A 15,409-nucleotide genomic window follows, 5' to 3' on the forward strand; every position below is an offset into this window, starting at 1 on the left:
TTTAAAATAGGATAAGAAACTGGAAATAATCATATTTGTGCAAATTTTCTTTAAGGTGTCTGAAATAGGTTAACATAATTAGTCACACTAAATTAATTTTTGAAATTAAAGAAATTTAATTGTCAGTAATCAATACTGAAACAACTGAGAAAATGGTTTTAAAAATTATGTTATTGAACAGCTATATCGTCGGCAGCCGTCCGTCTCGAGAGACGATGATGTAGCTTCTTAAGAGTCTATCTGCACCGCCGAGAATGGCTGTGCAGTCCGACTCGGGAGTGACACGGTATCTGTCTCCTCCCGTGTTGAATCGACATCTTGCGATGACGCTGGAGTGTCCTCTCCAGTGAAGCTGAAGCTACAGAGCCTGGGCAGGGTGATATGGAGGGTCTGCTGTTGCCCATGCAGCAGACCCCCCCTCTCTTCGCAGCTGAAGGGTCCAAGGGAAAGACGGAGTCAATAGCTTGGCTTCAGGTGCGCCGCAGGAGTTGCCGGTGTTGAGTACAACGTCAAACCGCCTTAGGGACTCCGGCTCCGGATTTTCTGTCGGGGTTTACTCCCTTAGCCTTTCCCCTGAAGAGGTATGCCGCAAGGCAGCGGAGGTTTTTTGGAGTCAGAGTTTTCCTTCTCTGATGTGCCCTGACTGGAAGATCGAACCAGCGACACTTAGCTCGCAGGCCGACGCTCAATCCACTGAGCCAAACCAGCCAGCTATATATATATTTAAGGACGTGGGCACTTGGCCAAATACAAAAGCCACTAACTGTGGATGTTCCAGGCACAGAAGACCCTTGGACATTTCATACACCATCATCTTTCACTGTCACTTACACATTCTTTGTGCCCTCAGCATAAGACACACCATCACCAAGCCATGGACCGATGACTATATTATTCAAGACTCTTCTCAAAGATTACCCTTGTTGATTAAATCCCACACACTCAGATGAATCCTTTATTAAGAATTCACCAGAGTGTGCATTTATTCTGCTCCAAAATTTTGTGTACCCTGGGTTGTATTTATTCTTTTGGGGATACTTTAATCTCAACAACACAACTGTCCCCTCCAAAGGGCAAAGACTATTTATCAACACTTTATTTATAGATCTCAAGAGCATCCTTCCTTCAAATCTCTGCTTGAAGGGTCTGGTAAAGATTTCTTATTGCCTTACACGGGTTTCCATAGGTTACAGTGGTGTTCTCAAATCATCGGTTCAGAAGAAAACACCTTTGGTTCCTCTGCGCAAAGCCAATCACTGTAAATAGCTATCCTATCAGTACTGCCAGAAAACAACAGGCATTCCAACATTAATAGGCATTAAGGATGTATTTTCTCTCTGACTGCATTTTTCACTCTTGCTGTTCCTTTTAGAAACTGAAGTGACAAAATTTACATAAGCAGCAATGTCTCGTGGTATTTAAAAACAGATAAAGAGAAAAAAATCATCACAAATACCAAAATAAATCCCTGATCTTTTTTTCCAGTAAATTCAATAGAAGCTTGAATTTTAAACAAGGTTAGAGATGCACACATTTGGGTATTCATCTGAATCGATTATTTTGGTTCATTCATTATTAACAGGGGTCTGTCCGCTAGCGGGCAGACTCAAAACTCCGTAAAAATTGTTAGAAATTCAAACAGTGTTGGAGGCTCCAAAAGTCACAGTTTGACCTACAATTTTAGCTTGGAGCTATGTAAGATCTGGATGACTGTCTACCGTACTCACAGCAGTGGATTTGAAAGAGCATAACTTAATTAAGTTATGGTTGGCACTCATTTCAAGTGAATTCATTTGGGCTGAAATTTGTCCCTTTGAATCACCCATTTTCTGGGGATCGGCATTTTACTGAGTCAGAATGTGATCTTCCCTACCTCTTCACTCCACACTTTTCAAGAAGGCAGACACCAGAAAAAGAACTAGTTGAAAAGACTTAGAGTTGACCCACAGAAAATACACATCATGCATCACACATTAGCTAAGTCACTGTCTTTTAGCATTCATAAAAGGAACATTCGTCACAAGTCCAATGCAAAACGGAAAGAAGCAAAAATCTTGACACTCCAACAACCTCTTACACTTGATTTTCCCTTCACCCATTACACAGTGAGGGCCTGATGGCTTTCTGCTACATAGATTCATTTCTCAAAATCTACTCCAAATAAAAAACCACTATCAGTCATTTATGTTTTTGAACACTTAGATGAAAGTATCATTCCTCCCAGAATTATCTGAACTTCAAGCAATATAGAATAAAAAGCTTCATCTCTTGTAAAAGAAATTTCAGCTATTAGGGCATAGGTGGACGAGGTGTTTGGGGTGGGGGTAGGAATTTCTAATACTAATGAAATCATAACCCATGACACCTGCCTTCATCTCTAACTTAAACCTGTAAGATCTAAAAGTATTCTGTCTTGCCCTGACCAGCATGGCTCAATTGGTTGGTTGTCATCCTGCAAAGCGAAAGGTCACTCGTTCAATTCCCAGTCAGGGCACGTGCCTGGGTTGTGGGTTCGATCCCTACTCAAGGCACATGAGGAAACCAATTGATGTTTCTCTTTTGCATCAATTCTCTCCCTTTCTCCCTCCTTTCCTCTCTCTAAAAGTAAATAAATAAAATCTTTTAAAATTAAAAATAAATTAATAAAAGTAAGCTGTCCTCTCTTTTGTTATAGTCTTTTTCTTTCTTTTCTCACGTGTGTGTGTGTGTGTGTGGTGGAGGTGGCAATGTGAATGACTAAATGGAACGAAGATACAGGATGAGATAGCTATATAATATACAGAGGGATATAAGCATGAGTACACTTTTACGTACAGCTATGTTTTATCAGAACTTCCCCCAAATCACCTTCAGAACACTAGATAATACACAGGCAAGCCTGCTCCTCACCTAAGTCAGAACTAGACTTAAAATAAGCCACTTACACTCTCCAGGTCTCGGTTTTCTCTTCTGTACAATGAGGCAGCTGGAGTAAACAGCTCTTAAGATCTTTTACAGCTCGACCATTCTATTATGAACTCTAGGCACTGGTTTGCAGATGGTAAATGATTTTAAATGGATCAACTAGATAAGGATAGACACATAAAGTCACTTTGTGCTTCCTTGTGTATTCCATTTCCCTTAGGTTATCAGGGTTTAGAAAGGAAGAAAACAGGTTCACACCATGAACATCTCTGACAGCTCAGTCTCTGCGGGTCTTCCTTAAGTCTAAGATCCTGCACTGTTTCTCAGGGATGGGGTCCTGAGCCTCTGGACTGAGGAATTACTGGTGCGCAGTATGGTACAGCAGTGACATTGTAGGACTTTTGGCAACCTTGGTCCTGCCCACTGAATGCTAGTTGTGCCCCTATGTCACTGTCGCAACCAAAAATGCCCTCACTGAGAGCTACGTCATTTTTAGACTGTACCTCGTAATGTGTCCCTTAAATATATGCTGTCTTTCATGCTTTCATACGAAACTGTGAAATTTGTTTTCGTGCACTTGGTTAATTTTGCTGGGATGGAAGGAGGTTTTTGTTTCACTCTGTTTCTCATGTGTTCATCATATTTCTATGACCAGACTGTAAACAAAAATCATACCTTCCGTTTCTTTAATGTTCCCAAAGCCCAAAAGACAGCATGAAATGGGTATTCTGTTAATATTTACTCAAAAATGGATTGTTTAACCTATTATAAGCCTTCCCCTTTAACTAAACACAGGCCATTTTTTAAAAATCAGCCCTGAGAAAACTACATAACAGTAAGGCACCTCCTGAGCCTAGATCTTTTCCAGTCAACGGAAAGGCTTTCACCAGCTGTTCTCACTCACCAGAATGCAATGTCTGTTGTTGTGATTTAATTTAAAAATGCTTATTTTTCCATTGACCGGTTTCTTTGGGGTCTGACCTAGTTTTATTTAAATCCCGACTCCATGGCTAATGGACACAGCTGAAGCGAGAACTCTTAAGGACATTGCATTCCTTTATGCTGCTGCTTCAGTGACTGTGGTTTTGTTACAACCCTTACTGGGCTAAAATGCTTACTTACCACCAAGAGGCTTAATAAATGTTTTGCTAACTCTATTATGAAATATTTAGGCGGTCTTCCCAGCAGCTTAAATTTTGAATATATTTCGTTAAGATATTATTTTGTTGCTTTCTCTTCTGTTACAATTATACACTTGTTTTAGATATAAAAGACAGTGTAAATCACAGGCTCACATAGATAGAGGCATATATTTACTGGCCGTTAGGTTCTTTATTTCGTCCAAGTCATGATGAAAAATTTAACATTAGGTTTCATGGTCACTCACAGTAAAGATAAAAATACCATCTCTATTGTTAGAATGTAGTTATCTTTGGGAATCAGAATTTTATCTGGAATATTCTCTAACCTCTTGCTGGTCATACACCAGCAAGCACTGACATCACCTGGGATTTCAGGCCTCTCCCTTGCCCTTCCCACAGTTCCACTGAGTCAAAACCCAAATTTTAACAAGCTCCCCCAAGGATGCGTGTGCCCGTGGAAGCTGGAGGCGCAGTGCCCTAAGCTGCATAACGACAGGTTCTGCTACCATGGCCTGTTAAGGAACTGAGATTGTGAGAAAGGTCAAGTCTTTCAGAGACAAATTTTGCTTCGGTCTCTGGGTACAATATGAGTGATAATCATTTCAATATTCCTAGGGTAAACATTTCACTCAAATGTCCCATTAAAAAAATCATGGTAACTTCAGATAATCCTTTAATATAATTTTGAACTCTGAAATAAAGTTTTATGATAAGGTACACCAATATATTTAGAGTGGGTACACCCAATATATTTATAAAATTTTAAAAACCAACAGGATTAGAGTAACAAAAACAGAAAAATATACATGGGTTATAATAGCATTTATAACATTACTTCTTGCATAGAGATTGATGGATTTAGTGGGAAGGTAGGAGAAATAAAGGGGGACAAATTGTTGATGGAGGGAAACTTGACTTGGGATGGTGAACACACAATACAAGATGATGTATTACAGTTTTGTACACCTGAAACTTACATAATTTTATTAACCAATGTCACCAAAAATAAATAAATAAAAGAAGTGTATGCATGTATACGTTTTAAGACAAAAGCATGGTTTTGCCATTGGCTACTATATCTATAAAAAATATTACCGCAAAATTATTCTAAGGAGAATTGAACCCAGAGCCTTGCTTTGCTCTTTATTTACCGGAGTTTATTTAGCAGCTTCAAAAAAATTAAAAGGAAGTCATTTCAGGATCCAGAAACAAGATTTTTAAAAGGAACTTACAGCTATGAAGAGTACAGTGTATCCTAAAACAGATCCTCCCCTGGGTGGGGGGTTAGGGGGAAAGTCTTTTGTCTGCAAGGCATAACTGAACATTTCCTACCCCAGGTTGGACAAAGGATATGAACACATAATCCAAAACAGAAGGATATGGCAATTCTGTGAGTCTGGATCATTGTTTCCACTAAAAACTTACTAAATATCCCAAAAAGATTGAGGGGAAAAAAAAGAATATATGTGAATTTTCTGACTCTCACTTGACCTCCATAATTACATGCTGGTTAAAATTCCATCGTGAAGAAAAGACAGAGTCAGGAGAGTAGCATTCACATCCTATTGCCAAATGAATATATACTGTTGGAAAGTAAAACAGAGTGGACATCTATATTGCCTCCCCATCCATTTATAGTCAGAGGGCTCTAACGTAGGGTGCATGCAATGAGAATCCCCACACACAACAAGGGAGTGGCTTTGTTGCAATTCCACAAAGCACAGCCTGTTCTAACCTACAAAACTCCCAGAGCCGCAGTGGAAAGTGGAATACCCATTCTTGACAAAACAGAAGAATCGAGCCACAAAGTGGCTCACACTGCATGGCCAATTAGTTTCTTCATCAAGATATAGTATTCTCTTAAAGCTTTTGCTCTAGAAAAAAAACTCCATGCCTGAAAATAGGGACACTCCTCCTCCCCCCACCATAGACATTACAGATTTAAATATAGATTTTATTTCTATTAGATTTTTGTCTTGGGCCCTACTTGAGAAGGCAAAACCAGTCTGGGTTTTCACCGTGTAGAGGTGTGAAATAACCTGGTAAGAGGGGCTGGTCAATATGAACCACAGTAATTTAAAAACATCTACTGTATCAGAAGCACTAATAATCAATAAAAGATTGGGCTGAACTCAGGTTCACAGATATTTGAAATGAATAACATGGTTCAGCATGCGTTCCACCTGTACACATGTGCTTAGAGTTGAGGTTTTTTTTTTTTAAATCACGAGGACCAGCGCAGCTGTCATTTGTCTCAAAGGCTGTGCAAATAACAGTCTCAGGTGTCTTCCAAATTCTGTTTTGTTTCTCTTCTGAGTTTCACTGCACCACCCATAGCGTCTTTGAACGAAACCAGGCTAGTTTTTCCGTCATACTTACACTTTCCAGATATCTGTAGCTCACTATTCTGTCCCTCAAGTAAGATAAAGCATCCAGAAGGCAAAACAACATTAAAAATGAAAACTGTAAAGACACTACTGAAGATACTGACTGATCCACCAGGACCTGGGTCTCTTTCCCCTGGTAACCATATGAACGGCATTTAAAAATAAATATTACAAATATTTTTAAATTCCTCTCCTGAAGGAGAAATAAACTTGTGTATTATCTTCTTACTCTGAAATAGATGGCTATATAAAGACAACTCACATCTCCTTACCTACAATAACTATCTTTTTAATAAAATTTAAATGCATTATTAATGCTTGGATAATGATTTCATGATTAATGTCATGAGTGATGTTACAAAGTTTAAAAGTTTAATGCTTTTATTCTCATAGAATAAATCTCGATGCAAACCCCACCAAAGAATTCAGGAAAAATATAGGGCATCATTGAATGTAGGATTGACTTTTGAAGCTCTTAAATTGTTCAGAGAATCATATATGGGTCACTAACCACACAGAGCTTATGAAGAGAAACACAGGGAACAATGAACCTTTGGGGAGAAAATAGAATGCAGCCTTCAATGCAGCTTTAACAACTGGTCTATCTATTGTAAAGAGCTGAAATTTCAGCAATAATAGATTTGGCAGCAATCCATTAATAATAAAGTCCTAACTGATTTCATGAGGACTGGTTCTATAAACCTTTCCTATGGCTGAGACAAGTCAATAGTGAATCCTAACTCAGCTACTCAAGGTGAATAGAGCAGAGCAGTGGGACACACACACCCTGCTGCTTGTCTGCCACCTGAAAGCAACCCCCATTACTCCAGGAGCATGTCACTGTCATCTCTGTATTTTTAGCGAAATCTCATTTAGCTGAGGGATAAGCAGCGGGGGCAAACTCATATCAGCTGGGCAGGAGAGAAAATCTATAGAATATCTCCCCTTCCCAAACCTGCCAGACAATAAATAGAATACTGGAGCATTCTTTCACATCCTCCTTTTATACACTCAAACCCAAGAACATTAAGAAATTGTCATGTATGCTCAATAATCAAACAATCTGAAGAAGGAGCCTAAGTGAGATACAACGCAAGTTGATAGAAAAGACAGGTGGAAATTAAAGATTTCTATGTAATGATGGCAATGATGATGGTGGCTATTTTTGAGCTCTTACATAACAGTTACTATGAAAAAAAGTGCTTTATATGTAGTTTCTCAATAAATCTCTCCAACAAGCCCATGAGGTACTATTATTATCCTTATTTTCCAGATGATTACATTGAGGCCTATAAGAATTCAGAGACATGTCCAAGGCCACGGAGAGAGTGAGCAGAAGAAACAAGATTTATCCCAGGACCCTGACTACAAAGCCCAAGCTGTTGACCATCGGATTGTCTCCCCTGGAACCTCTATCCTACAAGAAACATGAAAATGACAGACCTGATCTGGAACACTTCTCTCATTCTTTCTTCTGGTGCCAAAAGAAAAAGAAAGAAAGAAAGAAAAAGAAAAAGTAGTACTTTTAAAGCTGAGCAAAGTAACTACTTTGTGCTTTAAAGTTTTCTGATCGATCTTCTCCTCTGCCCAACTTCCACCATCCAAATTTTGCCTCCTATCAAAAGTCAGAAATGAAAAGCTAAGTGGTGGTGGAAGCAGGGTGGGGGAGAAAGCATAAGATTCATTAAATAGGACAGGCTGATGGAGAAGTGGGATGTTGGAACGTTGCCAGTTGACTCTTCCTCCTCCATACATGTTTGTGTTTCCTGACTCCTTTATTAAACGTTAATAATCATCAAATCAGCTGATGACAGATAAATGAACAGCTCTGGGAGAATTAACTCATCTTTCTAAAAAGGATCCTCTATCAGGAAAAAAAAAAAAAAACAAACAGAAATTTGAGTAAGAGAATGCTATATGATGAAGTCAGGCTTACCTCATCCAATGGAAAACTGCTTAATATGACATTCAAGAGTACACCCTCTCTCACAACTCTCCGTCTAACTCAGAGGTAACTGGGGTTTCCAGATTGAGTGCCCACCGAGAACAGCCATGGGGCGTGAACACAGGCTTGCAGCAAGCATCAGGAGACTCTCCCATTGACTGAATGAATGATGATCAGTCAATGAGATAATACAATTGCTGAAATACCTGCCAGCTCTAAGTCTCCAGTCCTGGAAGAGAACCTCAGCAAGATCAGACTTTGCTTATAAAGTTAGAGTAAGGTACTAGAAGCAGAGTGAGTGCAATTCAAATGTTAATAATGACAAAAGCCACAGGCCAGCCTTCCACTTAATATTTCAACTGGTTGTTGCTCTCCATCTTGCCCTGGCTGGTTTAGCTCAGTGGATTGAGCGTCGGCCTGCGAGCTGTGTCGCTGGTTCGATCTTCCAGTCAGGGTACATCAGAGAAGGAAAACTCTGACTCCAAAAAACCTCCGCTGCCTTGAGGCATACCTCTTCAGGGGAAAGGCTAAGGGAGTAAACCCCGACAGAAAATCCGGAGCCGGAGTCCCTAAGGCGGTTTGACGTTGTAGTCAACACCGGCAACTCCTGCGGCGCACCTGAACCCAAGCTGTATCGACTCCGTCTTTCCCTTGGACCCTTCAGCTGCGAAGAGAGGGGGGGACTGCTGCATGGGCAACAGCAGACCCTCCATATTACCCTGCCCAGGCTCTGTAGCTTCAGCATCATCGCAAGATGTCGATTCAACACGGGAGGAGACAGATACCATGTCACTCCCGAGTCGGACTGCACAGCCATTCTCGGCGGTGCAGATAGACTCTTAAGAAGCTACACCATCGTCTCTCGAGACGGACGGCTGCCGACGACGATGTTGCTCTCCATCAGCAAAGAACTGACATGGTAGTGTAAGCAGCCCAATTACCATGCTCAGTTACCAGGACATGTTAAGAATCCAAATGTAATATACCCACAGGTCATCCCCTCAGAGCATTTCTACCCTCATACCCTGCCCCTGACAGCAAGGTCTTTGTTTTTAGGATCTCCAAATTATCTATTATGTTGTCCATATGGAAACTTGATTTAGTGAAATCATATAAAGGTGGGGGGTAAGGGAAGGGATTGCTGTCTTTTCCATATAAAAATCAAAGCATACATTAAAAAAGAATGAAATCCTGACACATGCCACAACATGGATGAACCTTAAAACGAAGCTAAGTGAAATAAACCAAGCACAAAAAGACAAAGACTGTATGATTCTGCTTCATATGACATGAGGTACCTTGACTAGGCAAATTGATAGACACAGAAAGGAGAGTGGAGATTACCAGAACCTGGGGGAAGGGGCGATGGGGAGTTATTATTCAACGGGCAGGGTTTCTGTTTGAGATGATGAAGAAGTTCTAGAAATGGATAGCGGTGATGGTAACAAATACTGTGATATACTTATTGTCAATAACCTATACACTTAAAAATGATCAAGTTTGTTACGTATATTTTATACTGCAATTTAAAAATGAAAAAAAAGTCAAAACATATAATATCTGTTTCATAAATGCCCAAATGGAAAAAAAAAAGTGCTCCAAAATTTCTTCTTGAAATATTTTAAAAGGAATAGATTGTAAGTTCCTTGAAGACAGGGGCCAGATCTATTTTATTTATTGATACACAGTAGCTACACTACTACACAGTAGAACCTTCATAAATGTCTGTAAATAGATGATTAAACAAAAATAGACAAAGGACTTTCCTAAATGGGAAACAGAATATTCAAAAAGCATTAAATTTACTATTCATTAGAAAGTATAATGGAGCATATTCCAGAGAAAAATACCTATGCTATTATATCTAAGCTCCTTCAGTTCAAAGAAGGGACTGTATCTATTTCCTCTGTACTTCCGCACAGCATGTCCTACCATTTTCTACACATGGTAGATAGCTAATAAATGTCTGTACAATGAGGAAATAAAAAATGCATGACTATAAAAGCAATGTTATATTATCGCTCTACTATTTATTCCTCTTTTAAAAATTACTTACTTTTTGCAAATGTACAACTCCTTCTGTCACAGAGTGAAAGAATAAACCTCACAGCTTACACAGTGAAGGTAAAAATATAAATAGCTAGAATATATCACTCTCAGAAAAAGCAAACGTAGGGCATACCATCTTCTGAATAGAAAAAGAGTTCATTTAAAATAAACTTAAAATAACAACTGAGGCATGGGAAATAAAAAATAATTTAAAAAGTCAAAATAGCAAAAATTCTGAATTCTCTTTGGAAGAATATTCAAATATTCATTCCCAAAAATCAATGTCCAACCTTTACAATAAACATTAAGTATATACAGAAGCAATATTGAAGGCTCCTCCCCCCCAAAAAAAATTCTAGTGAACCCTAATATATTATCAATATTTCTCTCAGTTAGCCTATCAAATAATCGGATGTTCTTTCTTAAAAATGCCTATGCCACAAAATTATGCACAACTGGCTTATGGCCAGCGTGCTACAGCAAGTTCTCATGATGTTCTCAACTAATATTCACTACCTACATCACTTATATTTTACAGGACTTAATGAGTTAAATATACATAAGCAGAATTTTTTAAAGCAAAAAAATCGAATGCGACATCCTTAACATTCAGCAACTGTATAATAAATATATCCTTATAAATTCACCAGGACCAAAGTAGCCTCACTTTGAACAATATTAAAACATGCCCTTCAACTTCAACCAACCCTACCTACTATACTCTGTGCCAATTAACAAAGGAAATAGGAATTCAACCTCTGTAGATATATCAAGGTTTACATTTCTGTCTCTCAATTGTTATCTTTTTCACGATCTGGTAAGCCTCATTTTGGAGTAGCCTGTCTGCTGCCCCAGTCCTTGGAGCACACAGAGGTTCTCCGTTTGCATCCAAAATGCTTAATGGTCCACCACTGGAGCCAGCACTTCAAGCAGAGCCGCATGAAGGACCGTCACTTCCACACATGAAAGCATAACCACTACAGGTGTAATGATACAAAACACCAGCACACTGATCTCTACCAGGCAGCAAACACTTAAAGCAGGTGCGTTTCTGTGCTCCACAGGGGAGGGGGATGGGATGAGCAGGGAGGAAGCCCCAGATCCCTAATATATCAGAGATGTTTATTTCACTCAGATCCAACCCAGCTAATTCATAGGGATCAGTTTACCCAAATGAAAAAAGTGGTCTCCCGTCCTTCACTACCTTGACTCAGAGGGCATGCAGCCAAGCCTAGCCAGGCAAAACAATCTCTTTAAGCTGTAATAAATAAGACAAGTTTCCGAAGAAATAAGACTCAGCTATGGCAAAGAAGCACAGTCGCGAAGCCTTTTCCTCATTTAGCACTGCTACTGGTGTTTACAAACTACAAGCAGTAGCCTCCGGAGCCTCAAGAGACTCTCCCATGAGAAACCCCCTGTCAGATCACTAATTTAAATACCCCCTTGATCAATCTGTGACGGTTTTGGCAGTTAAATGGAAGGGGATGAGTAAAATGACATGCATAAAATGAATCCTTTTCAAGTTGTAAATGAGTGAGTCAGGATTCAGACTTGCCGAGATGTTCCAAATTAAAACCGCTGCTCTAATTTTAAGTGTCCTCCCTCTTACCGTTTCACTGTTGTCTCCCTCAGGCTCGATTCACCTGGAACTCCTTCACATGTCTCTAGCAGTGGGTTTGCACCAGGCCAGGCTCATCCAGTAACTGAATTCACATCGTTCTGCACTAGCAAGCTGAAATGGTACGGCCGTACTACAACCAAGACAGGGGGAAGCAGAAGCAAAAAAAAAAAAAAAACCACACACACACACACACACACACACACACACACATACAACCCAGAAGCCACCCCAGAGAAGCTACTCTCAGTGCAGTAAGACAAAAAATGATTCAGAAGAACACAAAGGACATGCTAACATTCAGTATCAATAGCCTTAACAGTTCAATTTTTTTCCCCAAAAAAGATCTATTTTTTTTTTCTCCAGACACGATGCACTTGCCTGTGGAGTTCCCAGGAAGGCAGAGTAACCGGGCTCTGCAGCAGCATTGCAGCCAAAGTAACTGTGCATATGCTGGCCAGGCAATTCACAGCACACTGTCTCTTCGGTAAGATATTGATTTGCAATGCAGGGCTGCTTCAAAAGAATACAGAATTGGAGCCAAACAGCTAATGGTGATTGCATGGGAGGAAAAACATTTAATCAAGGGGATGCACCTCATCATGCTCAATTCAATTTTTTAAAAGCACTGGAGGAAGCCAGTAAGGATCTTGAGTGACAACCCCATTAAACAGTAATCTGAGGTCCTAGAGAAGGCCACATTTAGGCTACCATCATTCATGCTGCAAAAGCCACTAAAATGGTTTAATGGGTCTATGCGCATATATTTGTCATACGCAAATGGGGCATAAAGGGGACCCTAAAATAAGAATGCACCAAATACATGAGGTAATTAAAAAATGCACAGGTAGCATTTATGGTCTAAAATGATACAATACAGTTATGAGCCTGCAGAATTCTTGGTGGGTTAGGCTCATAACACTGTCAAAAGTAAAATACCAACACCAACCAGACCCCGCTGTCTTTAGGCTAATTGTGTCAAGTCATGCCACATGGTGCTGGGTGGCTAGGAAGAATGCCAAACTGCTACTCTCATAGCGCCCCCTACAGGAGAGTGCTTGATCAACAATTCATCCTTGTTTATAAAGTATTTCCTGTCCTCAGAAAACAACCACAAAAGGGCATAAACTAGATTAAGACACAAGGAAACAACTGAGAAATATGCAGAGAATTAAAAAAAACAAAACAAAACATCAGGCATAAAATGTGACCTCATAGATATTCATTTAATTAAGAAATTACAGTACTAGAGGAGGTAACTATTGTGTCGGTGATGAGTGGCCAATATTCCCACAGCTCCCAGGGCTGAGTGCACACTTATAAATCAGAAAGCTCAGGGAGAAGCATTTTCCCTTCAAACCCTAATTGGTTTAAAGGAATTATCTCCCCCACCCCCATTTGCAAACCATCTTTACTTCACCTTCATTCTTCTGAGTGACAAATCCTTCTGAAGAAAATGAATTTTATTTTTTCTGCAACACACACACACACAAAGCTCACTACAAAAATCTTACAAAAAGTTCTTCATCAAACACAAGTATTACGTACGCCCTTCTTCACCAAAGCCAAGAGAGAGCTATCTCCTTAATATCTGGAAACTATTAAGTTATATGAACATCATTTCTGCATAGCAAACTTCATTTCAATAAGTCTTTCAAAAATCTGAGATTTTGTTTATGATTGCTCAGCCCTCCAGCCTACAAAGACTCCTCTCCCAGAACCAACTGCACTTCTTATTTGAGTCATTTAGGATTTAGTCACATGCTGCCTCATAAAACTCTCTTGTATTATTGGCATTTTCCCCATTCTGAGGCCCTTGAGGAACAAACAGTATCAACAGCATCGTTTTTTTTATTCCTGCAAAGCACATGACAAAACACAAGGCATCTAGCAAGTATTAAATGAATATCTAACAAATTAATGAATTTCACAAGTCCATATCTTAGGGCTTCGTTATTCTTCCTTCCCAAGTCAGCCAATGTTCCCCAGGGAAAATCCACATTAGAAGTGTTATCTTTAGTCATTTAATCTAAGTAGTTCCTATTTTCTATAGAGTTGATGGATAAGAGCATGTACAGCACTGGTATCCACTAAGCTATCCTGTATGAAAGCCAAAAACTTAACACAAAGTTTCTCTATTCTTTTATTTATTCAATCAAAAAGCATGTACTGCCCTGGCTGCTGTGGCTCAGTGGATTGAGCGTTGGCCTGCGAACCAAGTGTCACTGGTTCGATTCCCAGTCAAGGCACATGACTAGGTTGCACGTCAGGTCCTCAGTTGGGGGCGCGTGAAAGGCAACCACACAGTGATGTTTCTCTCCCTCTCCTTCTCCTTTCCCCTCTCTCTAAAAATAAGTAAACGAACAAACAAATTTTAAAAAAAAATTTTTTTTAAAGCATATACTGCTGTGCCCAGCAATGTGAACAACCATGTTCTCTGCATTCCAGAAACCCAATCAGTGCTTAAAAATAAAGCAAGGGACCCTGACGAGTGTAGCTCAGTTGGTTGGGTGTCATCTCCAAACCAAAAGGTTGCCAGTTTGATTCCCAGTCAGGTTCAGTCCCTGAGAGCAAGAAGCAAACCGACTGATGTTTCTCTCTCACATCAAGGTTTCTCTCTCTTTCTTCCTCCCTTCCCCTCTAGAATCAATAAAAGAAATTTTTTAATTTATAAAAAATAATAATAAAGCGAGTGATCACAATACACTGATAGGAGTGTTTTCAGAGCACTTTCATTAGACACAAAATAATGTTCCTTGAGTGGCTCACAGAAGGCTTCTTGGAGGAGGCAGCATAAGCTGAGGCTCTACGCACTGCTCAGGAGGGGATGGGCACCTGAGGAACAGGACTAACAGGTCAGGCCTGAAACTGGAAGCTGTCTGAAGAAACAACTGAGCAGTGCACAGAGCGGTGGCAGCTGTGAAGGCTGGGGGAGAGGTGGCCATGCCAGAGCGTAATGGGCACTGGAAGCCCCACTAGGAAATAAGGCAGTTTTTCCTACAGGAAGCTGCCATTTAATCCAACAGGAAGGCACTAAAGGACTAACAGCAGAAGGGTGGCTAGATGGGATTTTTCATTTTACAATAGGGTAACTTGTAGAAATGGATTGGAGGAGTGAGTGAGGGGAGGTGAGGAGACTGCTTGGGAGACAAAGACAATAGCTCAGTCAAGGCTCTGAACTAAAGCAATAAAAGTGGAGATGGAGAGACAAAGGAGGGGAGAGACATTCAGGAGGAATGGATATGAGGTTGAATGGAAAGGGAAAATCTAAGCTCAACTCTGAATTCTTGGCATAATTAGGTGAGAGGTGACGTCACAAACTAAAGGAGTGGGTACAGGAAGAACCAAAGCTTGAGGACAGGGG

At 40.0% G+C, this 15,409-nt stretch overlaps 1 protein-coding gene across 3 annotated transcripts in view; it reads right to left on the reverse strand.

Moving 5' to 3' along the window:
* Nucleotides 1-15,409, reverse strand: part of CDK14 (cyclin dependent kinase 14) — a 564,775-nt gene that overhangs the window by 433,713 nt on the left and 115,653 nt on the right. The window contains exon 1 of one of the 3 annotated variants that reach the window (XM_090287258.1): nucleotides 12,037-12,144. The exons of the other annotated variants lie outside the window; for them this stretch is intronic. The gene's annotated coding sequence lies outside the window, so the exon portion shown is untranslated. Of the gene's footprint in view, nucleotides 1-12,036; nucleotides 12,145-15,409 lie in introns of those variants that run through there. 3 annotated transcript variants of the gene reach the window in all.

The sequence above is a fragment of the Furipterus horrens genome, unplaced genomic scaffold, assembly GCF_987537825.1.
Source record: "Furipterus horrens unplaced genomic scaffold, mFurHor1.1.pri manual_scaffold_9, whole genome shotgun sequence".
In the NCBI taxonomy this organism is placed as follows: domain Eukaryota; kingdom Metazoa; phylum Chordata; class Mammalia; order Chiroptera; family Furipteridae; genus Furipterus; species Furipterus horrens.